Source organism: Scyliorhinus canicula, chromosome 8, assembly GCF_902713615.1.
Source record: "Scyliorhinus canicula chromosome 8, sScyCan1.1, whole genome shotgun sequence".
NCBI classification, from domain to species: domain Eukaryota; kingdom Metazoa; phylum Chordata; class Chondrichthyes; order Carcharhiniformes; family Scyliorhinidae; genus Scyliorhinus; species Scyliorhinus canicula.
The window spans coordinates 190,947,608-190,972,944 of NC_052153.1; positions in this window are offsets into that span (position 1 = coordinate 190,947,608).

Below are 25,337 nucleotides of genomic sequence, written 5' to 3' on the forward strand. Positions count from 1 at the left end.
ATCCTTTCCTTACAATCTTGCAAATTAAATAAAATATTGGGGTTTATGTCTGGTATCCTAGCAACCGTTGGGGTCTGGTCTGGGATTGTAATCGGGTCACAACATTATATTTCAATGATTTCCTCAGCTGGCTATACAGCCATATTTCCCTCTGAAACTCAGACTGAACACTCACTACCAAGGTTTCTCCAATAAACAAATAAAAATAACTAGTTTACTAGAAAAGCAGACTTCAGGGTCCTTCCTGTTTATTCCTCTTATCTCCCTTTTCTTTTCTTTTGTTGTTATTTATTTGGATCCGTGGATGATTAACGGAGTGGTTATCACTGCTGCCTCACAGTGCCAGGGACCCAGGATCAATTCCATCCTCGTGCGGCTGTCTGTGTGGAGTCCGCACATTCTCCCGTGGGTTTCCGCCGGGTGCTCCGGTTTCCTCCCACAGTCTAAAGATGTGCAGGTTAGGTGGATTGGCCGTGCCCCCTACAAGGGGTTACAAGATGGGGGATTGGGCCTAGGTTAGGGTGCTCTTTCAGAGGATCGGTGCAGACTTGATGGGCCGAATGGCCTCCTGGAGGGATTCAATGCCTCTTTAAGGCAAGCACTCCTTATCTTAATTTGAGCATAATAATCCAGAGGTTAGGAGAGATCACTTTGCTGGTCTGTGCTGGTTTGAACAGGAGACCACAGACATGTCTGTACCAGTGAGAGGGATGGGTTGGGGCTCGGTGTGATTGTTCGGCTGGTGGCCAATGAATTGGCTCAAGACGTCGTACTCTGCCTGGTAACAGGAGGTGATTGGCCAGTGGAATGCTTTCCAAAGTCCCAAGGAGTTTTAGCGTTGATTCTGCTGGCATGAAGAAAGGCCCTGCTATTCTCTCTCTGTATCTCTATCCTGCTGTGAGGGCTGAATTACTGAAACTACAGAAACCTGCAGACAAACCACGAACTGAAAGCAAAGCTTGAAGAGAAGCTTTGACAAAGGGTCATCTCCACTCAAAACGTTAGCTCTTTTCTCTCCCTACAGATGCTGCCAGACCTGCTGAGATTTTCCAGCATTTTCTCTTTGGTTTCAGATTCCAGCATCTGCAGTAATTTGCTTTTATATAGGGAATGGGGCAGTACTGGATCTGATATTGGGGAATGGGCCTGGATAGGTGGTTGAGGTTTCAGTAGGGGAACATTTTGGGAGTAGTGACCACAATTCCGTAGGTTTTAGGGTACTTTTGGATAGGGATGAGGGTAACCCTCACATTAACGTGCTAAACTAGGGAAAGGCAAATTACGGTAACATTAGACAGGAATTGAAGAATTTGGATTGGGTACGCCTGTTGGAGTGTAAATCAACATCGGAAATGTGGGACCTTTCAAACGACAGTTGATTAGGATTCAGGAAAGCCACGTTCCTGAGAGAACGAAGGATAGCTATGGGAAGTTTAGGGAGCCTTGGAGAACGAGGGATATTGTGAACCTCGCCAAAAAGAAACAGGAGACCTTTGTAAGGTCTAGAAGGAAAGCTGCTGTGAGCATGTATCCCTGAACTTGCAGGGAAATTATTACTGGTTGCAAACAGAGACTCTAATCTGCAGGCTTGCTGTGAAGAAAAGTGTTCTGAAAATCCATCATCTGAAACAAAAACTCTTTCTTCCTTTTGTTTATTATTTTTACCCTTTCCCACCCCTCTGTGTTTGTCTGTCTTGTGTGTGCGTGTGCAGAGGATAGGGGGAGGATGGGCAAGGTAAAGTGGGGAGTTAGGAATTAGTTAATAATTAACCAATTGTATTTGCTGCATATTTCATTACAGTTCTTCTTATTTTTTTATAAATGTTTTTATTCAGTTTTCATATTTTATATTGAACAAATTACAAATTGTTAGGAGAGAAAAAGAACAAAAAAAAAAAACAAACAAACACGCAAAAATTAACATACATATTTACAGGTAAGCATCTTCGTAGTGGTAACTGCGCCCGCCTCCCCCCCCCCCCCCCCTCAACATGTTTATTTAGTTTGGTTTTGGGCCTTAGCTAGCCATCGAACCCCCGTACCGAACCTGTAGCCCCCCCCCCCCCCCCCCCCTCCCGCCACCTTCCCCCGACTATTCTTCCTCTTGTACATTGGCCACAAATAGGTCCCGGAACAGTTGCATGAATGGCTCCCACGTTCTGTGGAAGCCGTCGTCCGACCCTCGGATGGCAAATTTGATTTTCTCCATTTGGAGAGATTCCGAGAGGTCGGACAGCCAGTCCGCAGCTCTGGGCGGTGCTGCTGACCGCCAGCCAAACAGGATTCTACGGCGGGCGATCAGGGAGGCAAAGGCAAGGGCGTCCGCCCTCCTCCCCAGGAATAGATCTGGCTGTTCTGAAACCCCGAAGACCGCCACTATCGGGCATGGCTCCACCCTCACTCCCACCACTTTGGACATAACCTCGAAGAAGGCTGTCCAGTACTCCACGAGTCTGGGGCAAGACCAGAACATGTGGGCGTGGTTGGCCGGGCCTCTTTGGCACCGTTCACATCTGTCTTCCACCTCCGGGAAGAACCTACTCATACGGGTTCTTGTTAAGTGGGCTCTATGTACCACTTTTAGTTGCGTCAGGCTGAGCCTTGCGCACGTGGAGGTGGAGTTGACCCTATGCAGTGCTTCGCTCCAGAGTCCCCACCCTATCTCCATCCCCAGGTCGTCCTCCCATTTCCTCCTTGTTGCGTCCAGTACGATGTCGTCCCTATCTACCAGTCGGTCATACATGTCACTACAGTTCCCTTTCTCTAGGATACTTGCGTCCAGTAGGTCTTCCAGTAGTGTCTGTCGTGGCGGTTGTGGGTACGTCCTTGTCTCCTTTCGTAGGAAGTTTTTGAGCTGCAGGTACCGTAGCTCGTTCCCCCCAGCTAGCTGAAATTTCTCTGTCAGTTCGTCCAGTGTTGCGATCCTGTCGTCCGTGTATAGGTCCCTGACTGTCAGTGTCCCCCCGTCCTGCCTCCACCTTTTGAAGGTGGCGTCAGTCAGTGCTGGTGTGAACCTATGGTTGTTGCAGATGGGAGCCCTGTTCGACATTTTGGTCAGGCCAAGTTGCTGCCGCAGTTGGTTCCAGGATTGGAGGGTGGCTGTCACCACTGGGCTGCTGGAGTGTTTTTTGGGTGGGGATGGGAGTGCTGCCGTGGCGAGGGCCCGGAGGGAGGTTCCCATGCAGGAGGCCTCCTCCGCACGCACCCACTCAGCCTCTGGCTCCTGGATCCATCCCCTTACTCGCTCGGCTGTTGCTGCCCAGTGGTAGAATTGTAGATTCGGGAGGGCTAGCCCTCCCCTGGTTTTTGTTTTTTGTAAGACCTTCTTTGGGATCCTAGCATTTTTACCCCCCCATACGAACGCCATGATGAGTTTGTCCAGCGCTTTGAAAAAGGCCTTGGGGATGTAGATCGGAATGGATCTAAACAGGAAGAGGAACCTGGGCAGTACGTTCATTTTGATCGTCTGAACTCTCCCCGCGAGGGAGAGCGGGAGTGTGTTCCATCTTTGCAGGTCCTTTTTAACTTCCTCCGTCAGGCTGGTGAGGTTCCATTTGTGGATCCCTTTCCAGTCATGGGCTATTTGGATCCCCAGGTAGCGGAATTTATGTCGGGCTTGATTGAACGGCAGCCCCTTTAGTGCTGCCCCCCCCCCCCCCCCCCCCCCTTGCGGGTGTACTGGGAAGATCTCACTTTTGCTCATGTTGAGTTTGTAGCCCGAGAAGGCTCCAAACTCTTTCAGGAGCGCGATGATTCCGTCCATGCTGCTTTGTGGGTCCGAGATATAGAGGAGCAGATCATCCGCATAGAGTGAGACTCTGTGCTCTCTACCTCCCCTTCGGATCCCCCTCCAATTTTTTGCTGCCCTGAGCGCGATTGCTAGCGGTTCAATTGCTAGTGCGAACAGCAGCGGGGACAGTGGGCATCCTTGTCTGGTGCCCCTGTGCAGCTGGAAGTATTGGGAGTTGGTATTGTTGGTCTGTACACTCGCCATGGGAGCGTTGTACAGGAGCTTTACCCAAGCGGTGAACCCTGTTCCAAGCCCGAACCGCTCCAGTACCTCTATGAGGTATTTCCACTCGACTCTGTCGAAGGCCTTTTCTGCGTCCAGGGAGACGATCACCTCTTGTGTTCTCTCCCCGGAGGGGGTCATTATCACGTTCAGCAGGCGCCTGATGTTCGCGGTAAGCTGTCTACCTTTGACAAAGCCCGTCTGGTCCTCTGTGACCACCTCAGGTACACAGTCTTCTAGCCTCTTGGCTAGGATTTTGGCCAGTATTTTGGCGTCTGCATTCAGCAGAGATATGGGTCTGTATGACCCACATTCCGTTGGGTCTTTGTCTTTCTTAGGTATCAGCGAGATTGAGGCCTGTGCTAACGTGGGTGGCAATGTGCCCCTAGCTAGCGAGTCTGTGAACATCTCCCGCAGGTGCGGGGCCAGCGCTGTCGCAAATTTTTTGTAGAAGTCCGCCGGGAATCCGTCCGGTCCCGGCGCCTTCCCCGCCTGCATGGAGCTAATGCTGTCCATGATCTCTCCCAGTGCTAGTGGTGCTTCCAGATCCCGTTTTCTGCCCTCTCCCACAACTGGTATGTCCAGTCCGTCAAGAAACCGGTTCATCCCAGCCTTCCCCGTTGGGGGCTCTGAGGTGTACAGCTCTTGGTAGAAGGCCTTGAAGGTTTTGTTAATCCTCTCTGGTTCTGTTTCCAACGTGCCTCTGGTATCTCTGATTTGCGCAATTTCTCTGCTGGCTGCCTGCTTTCTCAGCTGGTGGGCCAACAGGCGGCTGGCTTTGTCTCCGTGTTCGTATAGGGCCCCGCGTGCCTGGCGGAGTTGGTGTACTGCTTTCCTGGTGGAGAGCAGGTCAAAGTTCCTTTGTAATTCTTTCCTCTCCGCCAGGAGTTCTACGGTCGGGGCCTCGGAGTATTTATGGTCTACCTCCAGTATGGAGTCGACCAGCTTCTGCCTAGCCACCCTTTCCTCCCTATCTCTTTGCGCTTTGTAGGCTATGATTTCCCCTCTTAGTACGGCCTTAAGCGCTTCCCAGAACGTGGAGGGTGAGACCTCCCCGTTTTGGTTGATCTCAGTGTACTCCGCTATGGCCCGCGCTATCCTTTCGCTGAAGGCCTTGTCAGCTAGTAAGGCACCGTCCAACCTCCATTTGGGGCGCTGGGCCCTTCCCGTCTCTAGCCGCACATCCATGTAGTGTGGAGCGTGGTCTGATATCACAATTGCGGAGTATTCCACCTTGTCTATCTCTGGAAGCACCGTTTTCCCCACCACAAAGAAGTCAATTCTGGTGTACACGTTGTGTACTGGGGAGAAGAAAGAGAATTCTTTCTCCCCCGGGTGGGCGAATCTCCAGGGGTCTACTGCTCCCATCTGCTCCATATAGTGACTGAGTTCCCTTGCCATGTTTGAGGTTTTCCCCGTTCTGGGGTTTGATCTGTCCGTCGTTGGGTCCTGTACACAGTTGAAGTCCCCCCCCATGATTAGTCGGTGCGTCGCTATGTCCGGGATTTCTGCCATGGTCTTTTGGATGAAGCTCGTGTCGTCCCAGTTGGGCGCATACACGTTAACTAGGACTACCGGCGCCCCATCCAGGGCCCCGCTGACCATGACATACCGTCCCCCTGGGTCCGTAACCGTCTTTGTCGCCCTAAACATTGTCCTCTTGCCAATCAGGATCGCCACCCCCCTGGCCCTTGCCCCATAACAGGAATGATAGGTTTGTCCCACCCAGCCCTTTCTTACCCGCAGTTGGTCCTGCTCCCTCAAGTGCGTCTCTTGGAGGAAGACTATGTCGGCCCTCATGTTTCTAAGGTGGGTGAGGACTCTAGATCTCTTCACTGGGCCATTAAGTCCCCTTACGTTCCAGGTGACTATTCTGGTGGGGGCTTCTGCCCCCTTGCTCCTGTGGGGTTAACCATATTTGTCCGGTGGACGCGCCCCTGCCCTCTGGGGTTTCCCTTTGTTAGGGGGCCGTCCAGGATGTCCACTATCACTGCTCTCCCCATGCGGTCGGGTCCCTGCGCTCCGGGGTTCCCCCTTGTCCCGGGGACACCCGCCATGGCCGTCCACTGTGTGTCCGCCACGCGGGTAGTCCCCTGCACTCCGGGGGGCCCCTTCACCCACAGACCGTACTGGGTGGGTGTTTGCAGCAGTTCCCTGTTTCGAGCCCTTGTCTGTGGCACTTTGTGGCCCTATTCCCTTTCTGGCCTCTTTTGTCCCTTCGTCCCTGCATTTCCCCTCCCTGGTCTCTCGCCCCCCAAGTGCCCCCCCCCCCCCGCTCTATCCCTTTCGGGGATACCCCTGTGCACCCCTCCATTGCCCCTCTCTCCCCCATTCCTGTCCCCATTTGCTCTCCCACCTTTGATGGGTGATCCCCCCCCCTCCCCTGCCTGGCGCCTTCCCCCCTGTTGGGGGTGCGCTGCGGCCCTGCTCTGTTGCGCGCCCCCTTCGCTAGCTTTCCCGCTAGCACGGTGGCTCCCCGCTCGGAGGTTGCTGTCCCCCTTCCCCTCTCCCCTCTCCAGTACTCCCGTTCCCTCGTGCCGGGGCCTGGCCTCCCACCTGGAGCGGGCCCTTGGGCATTGGGTTGTTTTTCCTGGGTGTTCCTGCCAGGGGGGAGGGGGCTGGCTTTGCCTCGCCCCTCCCCACCCCCCCGTCGGCATGACGTATCTCCTTGCCATGGGCCCCTCGTCCCTACTTCCCATGGCGTTTTTCCAGCCCGTGCTCCTCAACGAATCTATTCGCCTCGGCAGGGGCTGTAAAGAAATATTCCTTGTGTTGGTATGTGACCCAGAGTTTTGCTGGGTACAGCATACCAAAACGTACTTTGTTCTTATAGAGAGCTGCTTTCGCTCTGTTGAACTCCGCCCGTCTCTTAGCTATGTCCGCTCCAAAATCCTCGTAGATTCGGATGGCGTGCCCGTCCCAATTGCAGGCTCTATTCTCCTTGGCCCAGCGCAGGATTGTCTCCCTATCCCGGTACCGGTGCAGTCTGGCTATAACTGCTCTCGGTTTTTCCCCTTCCTTGGGCTTCGGGCGCAGTGACCGATGAGCTCTGTCCATTTCCGGTGGGGTGGGAAAAGTTTCCCGCCCCACTAAGGAGCCCAGCATCGCAGCCACGAATGTTGTGGGATTTCTACCCTCTATCCCCTCTGGCAGGCCCACTATCTTAATGTTTTGCCTTCTCGAGCTGATCTCCTGGTCGTCTACCCTGCCCTTCAGGCTCCCCTGTGTTGCACCCAGTTTCGCCATTTCCCTCTCCAGGGACATGACCCGGTCGCTCACGTCAGTCGCTGCCTTCTCCAGCTCTTTAATGGTTGCCCCTTGGGCTTCCAGTATCTTCCCTTGGGCATCCACTTTCTCCTCCATTCTGGTCAGAGCCTGCTGCACCCCTGACATGGCCCTGGTCACTGCTGCCTGTGCTGCGGCCTCTGTGTCTGCTTTTAACTCTGCCTTGATTGCCTGCAGCTGCTCCCTCACCACCTCGGCAATGGCTTCCTTCCAATTCACGCCCCCCTCTAACCCCAGGGGAGAGGTTGCCCGCCCGTCCAGCTCTTTTGGATGCGGCGATACATTCTTCCCGCTGCTTCGCGTGTTGACTCGTTCGCCCAAGCTGGTTTGCCCTTTGCCCCGTCTACCTCCGGTGCCCCCTTTCTCTTGGGTCCCTTCTAGCATTTTTTTCTCCCCCTTCCCCTTCATCGTTTCTTCTCTCCTTGTTCTTCTTTTCCCCCTTTTCCGCACCCTATTTTAATTTTATTTATTAATATATATATATATATATATATAAAAATATATGTATATATTTTTTTTTAAATGAAAAATTTATTTCCCCCCTTCTTTCCTTTACCCCTTTATTTCACCCCTTTTCTCTTTACCAGTTTTCTTTTGGGTTTTTATTTTAAAAAAAGAACAGAAATATAAGTCTCTTTTTTCTTTTGTTTTCTCTCTCCACTCGCCCAGGAGAGAGAGAGAGAGTCCCTTTGTCCTTGCCACGTGGTGGTCACTGCAGTTGGGGGGAGGGGGAGGGGCGAGTGGGCCGGGGCCCGCTGCTGGTTGGGGGGGGGGGGGGGGTGGTGTCCCCGCTGCTGGTTGGGGGGGGGGGGGGGGGGGTTGGTGTCCCCGCTGCTGGTTGGGGGGGAGGTTGGTGTCCCCGCTGCTGGTTGGGGGGGGGGGGGTTGGTGTCCCCGCTGCTGGTTGGGGGGGGGGGGTTGGCGTCCCCGCTGCTGGTTGGGGGGGGGGGTTTGGCGTCCCCGCTGCTGGTTGGGGGGGGGGGTTTGGTGTCCCCGCTGCTGGTTGGGGGTTGGTGTCCCCGCTGCTGGTTGGGGGGGGGGGGTTGGTGTCCCCGTTGCTGGTTGGGGGGGGGGGGGGGTTGGTGTCCCCGCTGCTGGTTGGGGGGGGGGGGGGGGGTTGGTGTCCCCGCTGCTGGTTGGGGGGGGGGGGGTTGGTGTCCCCGCTGCTGGTTGGGGGGGGGGGATGGTGTCCCCGCTGCTGGTGTCCCCGCTGCTGGTTGGGGGGGGGGGGGGTGGTGTCCCGCTGCTGGTTGGGGGGTGGGTCCCCGCTGCTGGTTTGGGGGGGGGGGGGAAAGAGGGCCCGCCGCTGCCGCTCCGTTCCCGGCCCGCGTGGGGGGGGGGGAGAGGGGTTGGACCTGCCGCTGCTGGGCCTCCCTGTCGCCGTTGCTCCTCGCCTCCGCCTTCCGCCGCCGCCCGCTCCTCCTCAGCTGCCGCCCGCTCCTCCTCCGCTTCTCCTCCGCTGCCGCCCGCCGTTGCCGCCCGCTCCTCCTCCGTTGTCGCCCGCTCCTCCGCCGTTGCCGCCCGCTCCTCCTCCGCCGTTGCCGCCCGCTCCTCCTCCGCCGTCCGGCCTGTCGGGGGGGTTCCTTCCTGGCGCTTGCGGGAGCCCCTCTCCTTGCGACCTCCTCGCTCGCCGCCCGGAAGTCGAGTCCCAGTTCTTCTTATTAATAAAAACGTACAAACCTAATGGCTGTAATTATTGGGCAGCCGAGGGCCATGGACTTTAGATATTTTTCTAAGAATTATTGGTTAATTCACTTGTATTGTGACTCCGGGATAAGTGGGTCTGGAATTGGCTGCACTAGCCCGCGGTGTTGTAACATAATTGAAAGGCAAAGCTTATTAACATACAGAACAAAACATGAAAGTGGAATGATTTCTCTTTCTAAATACCATAACCCACACACCCCACCCAAAATTAAAATGAAGTCGAATAGGTCAGTCAGTCAAAGGGAAAAGGAGAGATGGTGGAGCCCTTGGAATGGCTTCTGAGGGTTCTAGTAATAATCTGTAGGGGCTGTTTAGCACAGGGCTAAATCGCTGGCTTTGAAAGCAGACCAAGGCAGGCCAGCAGCACAGTTCTATTCCCGTAACAGCCTCCCCAAACAGGCGCCGGAATGTGGCGACTAGGGGCTTTTCACAGAAACTTCATTTGAAGCCTACTTGTGACAATAAGCAATTTTCATTTCATTTCATCTTTATTATTGTCACCAGTAGGCTTGCATTAACACTGCAATGAAATTACTGCGAAAATCCCCTAATCACCACATTCCGGCGCCTGTTCGGGTACACAGAGGGAGAATTCAGAATGTCCAATTCACCAAACAGCACATCTTTCGGGACTTGTGGGAGGAAACCGGAGCACCCGGAGGAAACCCACGCAGACACGGGGAGAACGTGCAGACTCCGCACAGACAGTGACCCAAGCTGGGAATCGAACCTGGGATCCTGGCGCTGTGAAGCAACAGTGCTAACCACTGTGCCGCCGTGCCGCCCTTATACGGTTGGTTCTCTCAGCTCTGGTCTGAGAAACAATTGATGAATTATGCAGCACAGCTTCCAGCTGCTGACCCACTCTTGGCTGTTATAAACTGTTATTCTCTTTACACAAAGAGCACATCATTTTACTTCCCGCAAAGCAAAATGAAAAGCAGCTTTTAAACAGCCTTCCAGCATGGTTTTTGTCTTGCAAGCAGTGCACTGGGTTCCAGAGGTTTCCAGCCTCTTTAAAACTACTTCATGACCTTCTCTTGAAAAACACTTTTTTATTCCAGGAACCACAGCAGTCCGTGCATTAACCCTTTAATGAACAGCAAGCTGGATTCAACGTTCGCGAGACTATGTTCTCCCGCCGGAGTAGAATTGCTCCTGGTTTGCGCTGGTGTTAGGAGAGGCGCCCAAAAGTGATTTCCTCTCCCTTGCAATGCTAATTTATGCACGGTGGGGAGTTCGAGGGAGTGCTTCACTGTCAGGGGGTCAGTACTGATGGAGTACCGCACTGTCAGAGGGTCAGTACTGAGGGAGTGCCGCACTGTCAGAGGGTCAGTACTGAGGGAGCGCTGCACTGTCAGAGGGTCAGTACTGAGGGAGTGCTGCACTGTCAGAGGGTCAGTACTGATGGAGTACCGCACTGTCAGAGGGTCAGTACTGAGGGAGTGCCGCACTGTCAGAGGGTCAGTACTGAGGGAGTACCGCACTGTCAGAGGGTCAGTACTGAGGGAGTGCTGCACTGTCAGAGGGTCGGTGCTGAGGGAGTGCTGCACTGTCAGAGGGTCAGTACTGAGGGAGTGCTGTACTGTCAGAGGGTCAGTACTGAGGGAGTGCTGCACTGTCAGAGGGTCAGTACTGAGGGAGTACCGCACTGTCAGAGGGTCAGTACTGAGGGAGTGCCGCACTGTCAGAGGGTCAGTACTGAGGGAGTGCCGCACTGCCAGAGGGTCAGTACTGAGGGAGTACTGCACTGTCAGTGGGTCAGTACTGAGGGAGTACTGCACTGTCAGTGGGTCAGTACTAAGGGAGTGCCGCACTGTCAGAGGGTCAGTACTGAGGGTGTGCTGCAGTATCAGAGGGTCAATACTGAGGGAGTTAGGTCAACTGAGATGGTGGGCCTAAAGGAAATTGTTCTAGTTATAGGAACATTTGAGCTCATCTATGGGCCTGTTTAGCTCAGTGGGTTAGATAGTTGCGCAGGTTCAATTCCCATACTGGCTTAGCCGAACAGGCACAGGAATGTGACGACTAGGGACATTTTGCAGTAACTTCATGCTTGTGACAATATAAGATTATTATTAAAATCAATGGATTCCTGCTTAGGCAAAATCGCATTGTGATTCCAACTACACTAAGGCAGATAATCCTAAAAAAGGCTCATTCGGGTCACTTGAAAAGTGCAAAAGAGGAGCTCGACAGTCAGTCTACTAGCCAGGCATTAATGCAGATATCACTAACCTGGTGCTAGAATGTGACCCAGGTCAACGCAACCAATCACAGCAACAGAAAGAAACATTGACGATGCATGATCTTGTAAAGATTGGCATTGATCTATTCTACTTTTATGGTAAAGATTACTTATTAATTATTGACTACTCTTCAAATTACCCAGGGGTGAAACGATTACCTAACTCTCGCTTGTCACCAGTAATCAAAGTCACCAGAGAAACGTTTGCTCGCCATGGGATCCCGCTAACAGTCATGACAGGCAACGGTCCACTCTTCGATCGCTGCCATTGGATGGAATTTTTGTTTTTTTAACATTTTATTGAGGCATTTATGGTTTCATAACAACAAAAGATACAAATACAAATATGAACATAATTCAGTGCATTACACCCCCGTCCATCTCTTACTTTGGTGCCGAAAATAAACTAAATAAAATAAACCACATTCCGGCGCCTGTTCGGGTGTGCCCGATGAACCACCTAGAACCACCTGGCACATGATGAGGACGTATTGACTCTGCTGCCACAGACCCGCCTCTAACTCCTTTCCCAACTCATCTTCCCATTTACGCTTTAGCTCACCTATCTGGCATTCCTCCCACTCCATAAGTTCTTCATAGATTTCCGATACCTTCCCCTCCCCCACCCCCATTCTAGAAACTACCCTGTCCTGTATCCCCTGTGGCGGTAGAAGCGGAAAGGTTGAAACCTGCCTTCAAACAAAATCTCTCACCTGCAGATAATGAAACCCATTCCCTCCCGGCAATTCAAACTCCTCTTTCAGATCCTCCAAACAGGGAAAGCTCCCATCAATAAACCGATCCCCCAGCCTCTCAATCCCTGCTCTCTGCCACCTCCGAAACCCACCATCCAACTTCCCCAACACAAACCGGTGGTTCCCACAAATTGGAGCCCACACCGACGCACCCTCCACTCCCATACTCTTCTGCCGCTGACCCCAAACTCTCAGGGCCGCCACCACCATCGGGCTTGTGAAGTACCGAGCTGGCGAGAATGGCACAGGTACCCTAAACTTGTGCTCTTACATGAGGCCGCCTTCACCCGCTCCCACACCGACCACTCTCCCGCTACCCACTTCCCGATCATGGCTATATTTGCTGGCCAGTAATAGTTCCTAAAGTTCAGCAGTGTTGATTTTCCTACCCCTCGGCTCCGCTCCAGCAGTACTTTCCTTACTCGCAGGGTTTTACCCGCCCGCACAAACGCAGAGATCACCGCATTAACCCGCTTCAAAAAGGACCTTTGGTATAAAATAGGGAGACACTGGAAAACAAACAAAAATCTCGGGAGAACTCACGAGAACTTCGGGGCCTCAAGGTAGCATGGTGGTTAGCATCAATGCTTCACAGCTCCAGGGTCCCAGGTTCGATTCCCGGCTGGGTCACTGTCTGTGTGGAGTCTGCACGTCCTCCCTGTGTGTGCGTGGGTTTCCTCCGGGTGCTCCGGTTTCCTCCCACAGTCCAAAGATGTGCGGGTTAGGTGGATTGGCCATGCTAAATTGCCCGTAGTGTAAGGTTAATGGGGGGATTGTTGGGTTACGGGTATACGGGTTACGTGGGTTTAAGTAGGGTGATCATTGCTCGGCACAACATCGAGGGCCGAAGGGCCTGTTCTGTGCTGTACTGTTCTATGTTCTAACTGTCATCTTTACGGTCTGTACCTTCCCCGCCAGTGACAGCGGGAGGATATCCCACCTCCGAACGTTTTCCTTCATTTGCTCAACTGACCGGGCCAGATTTAATTTATGTAACTGCTCCCACCCCCATGCCACCTGGATTCCCAAGTATCAAAAACCCCCTCCCGTCACTTTAAACGGCACCTCCCCTGTCTCCTCTCCTGCCCCCTCGCCTGGATCACAAAGACCTCACTCTTACCCGTGTTCAATTTATACCCCGAGAAACGGCCAAATTCCCCCGAAGATCCGCAATTTCTCCCATTCCCCCTAACGGGTCAGAAATATATTGGAGTAGGTTGTCTGCATACAAGGAGACTCCGTGTTCCCCCCCCCCCCCCCCCCCCCCCCACAATTGGAAGGAATTTACAAAGCAGCATGATATTCAACACACAATGTCTAGCCCAGTACATCCGCAATGGAACGGAAAAGCGGAGAAAGGTGTTCATACTGTGAAGAAACTCCTGAAGAAATCATTGCATTCAGGCAGTGATCCATTTCTAGCCCTATGTAGCTACAAAGCTACATCACCAGCTCGAGGTTTAACACCAGCTCAATGGCTGATGGATCGACAGCTACGTACAACGTTACCGTGCTTAGAACTAGTAGATCCTGACACTGAAGATGTTCTAAACAGAATGAAGAAGAAGAAGCAAATGCAACAACAGTACAGTATTATGACAGGACAGCTGAAGAACTCACAAAGCTACAACCAGGTGATCACGTCAGAGTACAGATTCCCACTGGAGGATGGTCCTGTATGGCACATCTGATTCGCCAGGCAATTCCACACTCATATCTCGGAATGACGAATGAAGGTTCTGTTCTCAGAAGAAACAGGAGAGCACTTCTGAAAGTGAAGTCAAATCAGCTGATCTTTCCAAATATCACATTTTGCAAAGAACTACTCAAAACTACAACTTTGAGAACACAAAATTCAGATGAAGTTACGAAGAAACATCTGATTCTGATCGAGCGGGATTGAGCAGGTTGACTCGAACCAGGAGAAAGCCAGACAGACTCAATCTGTGAACTGTGAAAAGTTAAAACACATTGTTAACACATAACAATATTCATGGATATCTACAGAACATACGTTGCTTGCCATGTATAAATGTTTGTGAAGATGTACAAACATCTTCAAAGAAAGGGGGATGTAACAATATGTATAATGGAAGGAATACAAAGAGTTACCAATATGATGTTAATACTCTCACCACCAGATGGACATAAGGAGCAGTCATATAAATATCATACGACTCCTGGGATTCTGAGAGAAGGTGGTCAGGCTTAAATAGATTAGTTGCACAGTGTAGAGTTCTGTAGTCAGAGATATCGTATAGTTAAATTTAACAATTTATACAGTGTTGACTTGTTTTAGTAGTGTAAATAAATCAGCTTTGTTCAGTAACATAGCTTGATGTTCTTTCTTAACACTACGATTGCAAGACATCCTGCTAGACACAACAGAGAACATCACACTAACAGAGTGCTGCACTGTCAGAGGGTCAGTACAGAGGAGTCTGCTAACTACTCCTCTGGAACTTGCATCTCACACTGCCCATTCACATGTATGTCTTATTACCCTCTTAATCTTCTTCTGGAGAGGGCTGGCTGTGTCTCCCCTTATATCGTCATCGCAGGTCACGTGACCTTGGTCTAGAGACCTCATGATGTGTCTGTAACGCCATCTGCTGATTGGAGGTGAGGGGTTATGGGGAGAAGGCAGGGGAATGGGGATGAGAAAAATATCAGCTATGGTTGAATGGCGGAGCAGACTCGATGGGCCGAGTGGCCTAATTCTGCTACTATATCTTATGGTCTCCTGGCCTTATGGAAGTGGTGAAGTTACAAAGAGAGGGAGGCATGAAATTACAGAGATAGGGAGGGGTTAGGTTACAGAGATAGGAGGGGTGAGGTTACAGAGATCGGGAGGGGTGAGGTTACAGAGATAGGGATGGGTGAGGTTACAGAGATAGGGAGGCGTGAGGTTACAGAGATAGGGAGGGTTGAGGTTACAGACATAGGGAGGGGTGAGGTTACAGAGATAGGAAGTGGTGAGGTTCACAAGATACAGAGGGGTGAGGTTACAGAGATAGTGAGGGGTGAAGTTAATGAGATGCGGAGGGGTGAGATAACAGAGATCGGGAGGGGTGAGGTTAAAGAGATAGGGAGGGATGGTGATCTACACACAAAACTGGATTGATGATAGTAGTTTTATAATCTCCACAAATTCTCACTGAGCCATCCCACTTTAATACAGGAATGATTGGTGTCACCCAATCACTAGCATCAACGGGTTCAATGACTCCTGTCCTCACTAATCTTTCTAATTCTTCAACTTTAGGCTTGATGCCATATTGTACAGTTCTAGCTTTGAGTCATATGGGTGTGCTGTCTGGTTTGAGTTTCAAGTGTACTTCAACTCCAGTCATAGAGCCAAATGAATCTTCGACCACCTTCTCGTACTTTTCCAGAAGTTGTTTCTAGTTGCTCTTTGAATCCACTCATTGATTGACTGTTTCCCAGTTGAACCTAAACTTATCCAACCAGGCTCTGCCAAATAAAGGACAATTTTCCACAATGTGAAGAGGAGACTTTACCGTTTGCCTATTTGCTTCTACGTTCACCGTAATATATCTCTTTACTGATGTGACCTCTTCAGTGTATGTCCTTAGTATTGCATTTGACAGTTTTAAAGGCAGATGCTTCAGCTTTTGATGATAAATTGTCTCCGGTATAAGTGATACCACTGCGCCCAAATACACTTCCATTTCAATTTCATGGCCTTCAAGTCTTGGATATGCCCAAAAATGTTGTTGATTGCTCTGCATTGGCAAAACACCGAGCTCTAGCTATTGGTCTAGCTCAGTTTCCCTGTTTTATCAGTGATCCTGAGCTTCATCCACTAAATTGTGGACATACATAGATTATTTAACTGTATTGTTCTTCTTGCACCTTTTTGTTGGAGGAGATGCTCTCTGAGACCAACATGCCTTAGCAATATGGTCCATCTTATCACAGTTCTTCAGTGTATTCGATGTACTCCAGCATTCCCCTGCTGAGTGTCCAACCTGTGTACACCAGTGACATGGTTGCACCTTTGCAGCCTTGTTCCTTGAGGTCTCCATTTTGTGGATCTTCACTCCTTCACTCCAGTCCCTAACTGTGAAGCTTCTCTTGTTGCTAGCTCCATTGTTGTGGCAAATGACACAGCAGCTTTCAGAGTTAAATCACTTACAGTAAGCAGCTTCCTCTGAGTAGCTTCACTGCAGGGTCCACAAACTAGCCTGTCCTGAAGAGTATCATCAAGTGTTGTGCCAAATTCAGTGTTGTACCTACAGTACAGAAGGAGGCCATTCAGCCCATTGGGTCTGCACCGACTTTCGAAAGACCAGCCTACCGAGGCCCAATCCACATTCCTGCAATCCCACCCTCAAGGGTAATTTAGCATGGCTAATCCACCTAACCTGCACATCTTTGACTGTGGGTGGGTGGGTGGGGGAACTGGAGCACCCGGAGGAAACCCACTCAAACACGGGGAGAATGTGCAGACTCCACACAGTCACCCAAGCTCGGAATTGAACCCGGGATCCTGGCGCTGTGAGGCAGCAGTGCTAACCACTGTGCCACCGGGCCACCTTCTTCCTGGCGACGGCGGTGGAATCAGAACCTTCCTGCAATCAAGAACTGTTCAGGAGGGAAATATCCGTCTAAGATTTGCATTAATTCACCGAAGGGCTTGTGTCCTGGCTTTTCTGGGTGAACAAGATTCTGTAGCAGCATAAATGTTTTATGGCCAACTGAGCTGAGAAATGCTGCGACCTTTAGGTCTTCCGGTGTCTGATTAGCTGTTAAAAACAATTGGAATCTTTCTTCATACGATTTCCATGTTTCATAATCCTCATCAATGCATCCATTACACTCATTCTTCCCTGCTATGTTTGGATCCTGGCTCCCAGGGTCTACACTTTCTCCCTTCCCTTTTATGCCTGAGTATTTAGACTTTGAAATCCCCGTTCCCCTCAGCCCGTGTAGATTCACCACGTGCGCGGACCCTGCAGCCCAGACCACACCCATTTCAACTCAAGTAAGTCTTTTCCGAACTGTCAGTCTTCTTTCTCACAGTTGCTGTTGAAAACTTTTGTTAAACCTTCACTTCGGCTGACGTCTGTGTGTGTGTGTGTGTGTGTGTGAGTGAGTCCGATCCCAAGAATCTTCCATTGCTCTCGATGCCGTCCCACAATTAGTCGACAAAAATCTTCTTTCCGGCCTTAATCCTCGTCGCCAGTTTTCTCTCCTGTTATATTTCTTTGTTGTTGCAAAGGGAAAAGTTCTGGAGCTGCCCACACTCTGGATTCTTGTAAAACACCGTGAGAGGTTTATCAAAGGTGTTGCTCAATACAATCAAGATAGTGATCTGCCCAAACCCCATGCAAATACTCTGCTGACATCACTACACATCACGTGACACAGAACCAGCAGGGCTATATTCCCAGATACATAACAGAAATCTAATCTATAACCTCGTGAATTAATTCTAGGCCAGGACTCTACACAACAATAGTATTGTTATTAATGGAAACAAGCCTAGTGGAACTGACAGATGTAATAATACAAAGGTACCTGTAATAGAACATAGAACATAGAACAGTACAGCACAGAACAGGCCCTTCGGCCCTCGATGTTGTGCCGAGCAATGATCACCCTACTCAAACCCACGTATCCACCCTATACCCGTAACCCAACAACTCCCCTCTTAACCTTACTATTAGGACACTACGGGCAATTTAGCATGGCCAATCCACCTAACCCGCACATCTTTGGACTGTGGGAGGAAACCGGAGCACCCGGAGGAAACCCACGCAGACACGAGGAGGACGTGCAGACTCCACACAGACAGTGACCCAGCCGGGAATCGAACCTGGGACCCTGGAGCTGTGAAGCATTTATGCTAACCACCATGCTACCGTGCTGCCCTCACTGTTACATCATTAATATTTTGGATGTTAAACATAAACTAAAGGCCATATGTGACCAGATAGCTTGTTTCGCTGAACTTGGTTAAGGGATGAATATTGGCCCGGACGTTGGAGTTAATTCCCCTGCTCTACTCTGAAACAACATCATGGGATCTTCTGTATCCACCCGATGGCAGGCGACGCCTCTGTTTAACAACACTTCCAAAGACAGCACCTACAACAGTGTTGCACTCCCTTAGGGTTGCACCGAAATGTCAGCTCGGATTCCGTGTTCAGGTCACTGCAATGGGACATGAGCCATCAACCTTCTCGATGAGACGGCTGCCCACCGAGCCACATCCAAGACGTCAAAGAGACTTTCTCACAACGTGCAATGGGCAGTTTAATATTCTGCTGCTGCCTGGTTGCCATGTTGGCCCCAGATCCAGTCCTTTTAAGATCAGGAAATCTGAATGTTGTAAAGGATGGCAACCCCCCAGTCATCTGTAAGTTTACCATGGTGGGTGAGTGGAGTTTGCTGTCTCGGGGGCAGAAGGAATATATGTGAAGTGACGGTCCTCCCACTCTCAATTTTTAACGCTCTTGACATTTTCAAGTGTGAAGAGCTGGAACTAAAGATCTGAGGCGATTCGGAATTGCTCGGAAACGCTGGTAAACAGAGATCTCCAAACCATATCATCACTTTGCATGGAATGTACAGCAAAGTGACAGGCTATGCAGCCACATTAACCCATGCTGGTATTGACACTCCAGCCACGCCGCCTCCCAACACTACCTCATCTCACTCCATTCATTAACTCTATTCTTCTCTCCCTCATGGAAATATCCACATTCTCCTTCAATGCACCCATACTGCACGGCCACCTGGAGTGGATGGGGAGCGAGTTCCACATTCTCACCATTCTCTGGGTCAAGGTCCATTCTGTCAAACCCTTTCGTGGGTGAGCCAGTGACAGAGCAGTCCTGTCGTAGCGCGAGTAAACCAGGGGCCCCGGGTCATGCTCTGGGGACCCATCATGGCAGATGTGAAATTTCAATTTAATTAAAAGAATTCAAAAGTCCAACGATGGCCACAAAAAAATTCTTGTAAAAAACCATCTGGTTCACTAATGCCCCCTTAGGGAATGAAATCGGCCTTCCTTCGCTGGTCTGGCCTAACTGTGACTCCAGACCCAGAGCATTTGACTCTTAAAAATGCCCTCTGAAATGGCCGAAGAAGCCAAGGGCTCAAGGCAATAACGAATGGGCAATAAATGCCGACCCAGCCAGCGACACCCACAACACATGGATGATTTTTTAAAAATTCTGAAGACCTCGATTGGGTCTAATTTTTATCATAAAAGATTTTTATTAATATATACTTCCTGAGGTACAGGGCCAAAAACGAAGTAGGTTCTTTAAATAGGATCTAACAGAACATTGTCTAACTCTCATATTGTATCCATTTTATTTTGCATTCCTGTGTCCTAGAGAAGAAAATACTATCCCATTAGCTGTTAAAATTATTTTTGTACCTGACTGTTAGACTTTAGTCATTTTTTGAACCCGTTAATCCCTCTGATTCTCAGTAGCACCTAGCTTCCCACCATTTAGAAGATGCTCTTTCTGACCTGTCTTTCTGAGACCCAAAGTAAATGGGTCAATCTCCATTTTCCCAGGTCGATCGCCATCTGTCACAGTTCTGTCTGCCAGTTTAATCTATCAACGTCCCTTTCCAACTTCCTGCTCCCATCTCCCATCTTCACTATTCACTGTGTCATTGAAATTATTGTCATCAGTAAACTTGGAAATAATGTTTCTTAGTCCTTCATCAAAGTCCTTTAAGCTGAGGGTTAGAGTTGGTAAAAGGCACAGCTGTGACCCGTGCCCAGACCCCTTGCAACGCCACATGCTACCAATCGGAGTACATCCCATTGTCCCCACTCTCTGTCTTCTACCTCCTGACCAATTCCCTATCATCTCTGACTGCCACTTCCTTTATCACAATAGTGACAACGCTCGTCTTTCATTGGTTGCAAAGTGTTTTTGCGCATCTTGATGTGGTAAAAGGAGCAGTATTAATGCAAGTCCTTATCCCTTTTACCAGCTACTCTTAATAACTTGCTGCATAATAGTACACATCTCGTGATGTTATTACTGTGTCCTTGGGTACCTAAGGAAGAGACTTTAAAAATGTAAAGTGCTGGGATATTGAAACAATGGCTGCCACAGTCAGACATACCCAAAACCTCTCGGAAATACACAATGGGTGAAGTATTTCAAGGCAAGGCTGTATAGGCCCCAGACTGAGGCCGCAAGTGACTCAGGTGGTGTCAAGAGAGGAAGGAGGTTGCTGCCTACTCTCTCTGCTCCTCTATTGTGGAATAAGTGTGTAGTCTGGCTATAGGTGTTGCTCTGGCCTAGAAGACAAAATCCAATGAACCTTAAGTGAGATGCCTCAATTCATCATTTGGAGGGGGTCATATTGAAAGAAAGAAAGACCACTCTGCTTTTCATGACCACATGATATCTCAAAGCCCCTTACAGCCAATGGAATTCATTTGAAGTGTAGTCATTGCGCTAATGTAGAAAATGCAGCAACCAGTTTGTGCACAAGATCCAGCAAACAGAAACTTAATCATGACAAGATCATCTGCGTTTTGTGATGGTGATTAAGAGATAAATATTAGCCAGGACCTTAAGGAGAACTCTCCCACTCTTCCTCGCTACAGCACCATTGGATCTTTTAAATCCACCTGATGGGCAGGCAGGGCCTCAGTTTAACATTTCATCTAAAAGACAGCACCTCCAACAGAGCCGAACCCCCTCAGTACAGCACTGGAGTGTCAGCCTTGACTCTTGTCCTCAGATTTGAACCCAGAATCTTGTGACTCTGAACCACAGATGTTACGGTGAGCTGTTGGTTGAGGACAATGGAGATTGAGTCAAGTGGCAGAGACTCAAATATACTGGGCATGTGAACGGAGTGAATGAAATGAAATGAAAATCGCTTATTGTCACAAGCAGGCTTCAAATGAAGTTACTGTGAAAAGCCCCTAGTCACCACTTTCCAGCGCCTGTTCGGGGAGGCTGGTACGGGAATTGAACCGTGCTGCTGGCCTGCCTTGGTCTGCTTTCAAAGCCAGCTTTTTAGCCCTGTGTTAATTGTACTATTTGTGTTAAAAGTTCATCAACAGGCTCCTGTGAATTTGTTCAGTAACTTTCCTCCACATTTCTGAAATAAACAGCTCTCAAGCCCGGTTTCACTCTGGGATCAGGAGCGTCCTCTACCCCAGAGGCTTGAGGCTTGAGGCTCCTTGCTCGTTCTGGGTGAGTGTGCTTAACACTCAATTGGCTCTGTTTTATTCTTTAGCTCTAGAGTCGCCAGGTATCTTTATGATACCGCCACGAGGTTCAAGTTCAAGTTCAGATCAATGACTCAATACACCAGTTAGTAAGTTCAAACAAGACACGTTTATTATTACACAGTTATTTACTTCTCATGCATATAATACTAAGACTAAACTATTCCTACCACTACTAGGCCAATACTTATCTGGAATAAGGGAACTGCCGGATCAGGGAACAATGGCCTCTTGCTCTGTCCTGGAACCGCAGGCTTCCAGTTGGTGTGGACTAAAGGGGTCAGGAGTGTCTATTCTCGTAGCGGGCATTGTATGACACTTACTTGTCGGTGTAGCAATTGGCCAGGCCTCTCCTTCTCACGTTCAAGTTCTTAGAGAGCTGCTGCAAAGGGTTCTGCTGGGAGGGCCGGCTAAGAGAGAGAGCTGGACTTGGGATCTGTTCTTTATAGGTCACCGGGGCTTCGCGCCCATCTGGGCGGACCCTGTACCTGCTTGCAATCGATTGGACCTCATACCAATCGATTGGTTTGAATTCCCCAATACTGGGACTGTTTCCCGATCGCTGGGCGGTTCTTGGGCTGTTTGTAACTTATTGTCCGGGACTCCTGCTGGCGCCGAAGAGTCTAGCTTGACCTTTATTATTCTCGATTGTGTCTATTGTGCCCGGGAATCACCGGGAATCGCTCAATTAGTATGCAAACTTGTTAGTTTCAATGCTGTCTGGTTTCTTCGCAGGCAGAATACACAGAGAGATTCTGCAGCCTGCTTGTCTTTCTGACATTGTCCAATTTTCCCTGCATGCATTTCAATTCTCCATTTTATGTCGGGCAGTGGCCAACTTCGGTGGCTACAACAGGTCGACAGGTCACTGAAAGGGGCAACACAGGTGGAGAAGGTAGTCAAGAAGGCATACGATATGCTTGCCTTCATTGGCCGGGGCATTGAGTATAAAAATTGGCAAGTCATGTTGCAGCTGTATAGAACCTTAGTTAGGCCACACTTGGAGTACAGTGTTCAATTCTGGTCTCCACACTACCAGAAGGATGTGGAGGATTTAGAGAAGGTGCAGAAGAGATTTACCAGGATGTTGCCTGGTATGAAGGGCATTAACTATGAGGAGAGGTTGGATAAACTCAGTTTATTCTCACTTGAACGACAGCGGTTGAGGGGGCGACCTGATAGAGGTCTACAAACTTATGGGGGGGCATAGACAGAGTGCATAGTCACAAGCTTTTTCCCAGGGTAGAGGGGTCAATTACTAGGGGGCATAGGTTTAAGATGCGAGGGGCAAGGTTTAGAGGAGATATGCGAGGGAAGTGTTTTTACACAGGGGATAGTGGGTGCCTTGAACCCACTGCCGGAGGAGGTGCTGGAAGCAGGTACAACAGTGATGTTTAAGGGGCGTCTTGACAAAAACATGAAAAGGATGGGAATAGAGTGATGCGGACCCCGCAAGTGTAGATGGGCAGCATGGTCATTGCAGGCTTGGAGGACCAAAGGGCCAGTTGCTGTGCTGTACTTTTCTTTGTTCTTTGTTCTAAGACCACGAACACTCCCGCCCAGACTCTTCCAAATTTTTCGCAACCCCAAAACATGTGGGCGTGATTCACTGGCCCCCGCCCACACCTCTCACACTCAGATTCTACCCCCTGAAAGAACCCACTCATTCTCACCCAAGTAACATGCACCCTGTGCACCATCTTAAGCTGTAACAGGTTCACCCTTGCACAGGAGGTTAACTTACCCTGCGCAGTGCCTCACTGATTAAATTAGAGTACCCAATTATGTTTTTTATTTCCAATTATGGGGCAATATAGCATGCCCAATCCACCTACCCTGCACATCTTTAGGGTATGCCCCCCCCCCAGTCACTTGTATATATCTCCAATTTAGCCCTCCCCTTCCACGTCAGGAAGCAGCAGTCACAGCAGTGATTACATATTTTTATTTGGTATAAGTGCCGTTTGACACCACTATCTGGGCAGTGGTAGAAATGTAGTTGTAATTGGGGATAGTATAGTTCGGGGCATTGACACTGTTCTCTGTGACCGGGATCGAGAATCCCGAAGGTTGTGTTGCCTGCCTGGTACTTGGGTTTGGGATATCTCGGCGGCGATTCTCCGATATTGCGGCCAAGTGTTCGCGCCGTCATGAACACCGTCGTGTTTCACAACGGCGTGAACAGGGCCCGGACACAACCTATTCTGGCCCCCACAGGGGGCCAGCACAGCGCTGGAGCAGTTCACGCCACTCCAGCCTCCACTCTGCACCAGCTCAATCCTGCGCATGCGCAGTTGGGACGCGCCATCCTGCGCATGCGTGGGGAACTTCTTACGCGCGTCGGCCCCGACCCCACATGGGGTCAATGTTCAGGGTCCGGCCACGGCAGAATGCAGGCCCGGGGTGGGGGGAGAGACCGGCCGCCGATCGGCGGGCCCCCATCATGGGCCAGACCCCTTCGGAAGCCCCCCCCCCGGTGAAGGATCCCCCCTCCCCCTCCGACAGGCCGCCCCCCGAGCGTTCCTGCAGAGTTCGCACCGGCAGCGACCGGGGTGAACGGCGCCGGCAGGACTCTGTCCAAATGTGCTGCCGCAAATGCCGCCGATTCTCCGCACCTCGGAGAATCGCGCGCTGGCGTCGGGGCGTCATGACGCGGTTGCTCCGATTCTCCGGCCCGCGTGGGGCTCGGAGAATTGCCCCCATATCTGAGCTTCAGAGGAACTGGGAGTGGGAGGGTAAAGATCCAGTTGTCGTGGTCCACGTTGGTACCAACGACATAGGTAGAAGAAGGACAGAGATTCTGCCAAGCGGGTATGAACAGCTAGGAGCTAAATTAAAAAACAGAACCAAAAAGGTAATAATCTCTGGATTCCTATCTGAGCCACAAGCTAATTGGCACAGGATCAATAAGATTAAGGAGGTCAATGCGTGGCTCAAAGATTGGTGTGGGAGGAATGGGTTAGAATTCCTGGGACATTGGCCCCAGTCCTGGGGAAGGAGGGAGCTGTTCCGCTGGGACGGTCTTCACCTGAATCAAGCTGGGACCAGAGTCCTGGCGAATCGCGTAACTAGGGCTGTAGTTAGGGCTTTAAACTAAATAGTTGGGAGGGAGGGTTCAGTTGTATGGAAAATTAGAAAACCAAAGTTAAAGGAGAAGTTGAGAGTGCAAGTTAATGACGAGAACGTTAAACTAGGTAAAGGGGCCGAGGGCTCAGGATAGGTTAGTCAAGTTTCCAGAACGCGTAATAGAACAGAGAGTATGGAAAGTGGCGGGAATCCAACTTCAGGCAGAGACAAAATCGGGACAACTATGAAAAGGAGGTGGTCAATGCAGGACTGAGGGTGTTGTAACTAAATGCGCGCAGTATACAGAACAAGGTAAATGAGCTTGTTGCGCACATTGAAATTGGCAGGTACGATGTTGTGGGCATCACAGAGACGTGGCTGCAAGGGGATCAGGCCTGGGATCTAAATATCCAAGGATATATGTCCTATCGAAAGGACAGGCAGATGGGCAGAGCGGGCGAGGTTGCATTGTTAGTAAGAAATTATCTTAAATCGATAGCAAAAAGCGATATAAGGTTGTGGCGCTAACAATTGCACTCAAAGACGAGAGACAAGTACAATCGAGGCTTTATTGCTGTGTGATGCTATTCCTCTGGCTGCAACTATAGACTAGGGTCTGAGTGGCTCACACGCATATTTATACACAAGCTCCCTGTGGGCGGAGCTAGCCGGCAGGGGTTTACCGGAGGAACCTGTATTACAGGTACAGCCGTACATCCCCCGACTGCAAGTATGCATATCTACATTGGTTATCACCACATTCAACCCCTGCAAAAATGAGTCCAGCGGGGGTGACGTGTAACTATAATACAAAGGATGATATATATACAAAAGGGTTCAAACAAAGAAAACCAAGAGTCCATCTGGTCAGCAGGTTACAGGTTGAGCCGAACCGGCGGTCGAACGTTCTGCTGTGTTCGGCGTAGCTGTGGTGGCGACATCGATGCAGGTGCTGGCGGTGTTGGTGCTGGCTGCTGGCGGGAAGACTCCGAGAGCGAACCGAAATCTTCCGTGTCCTCCA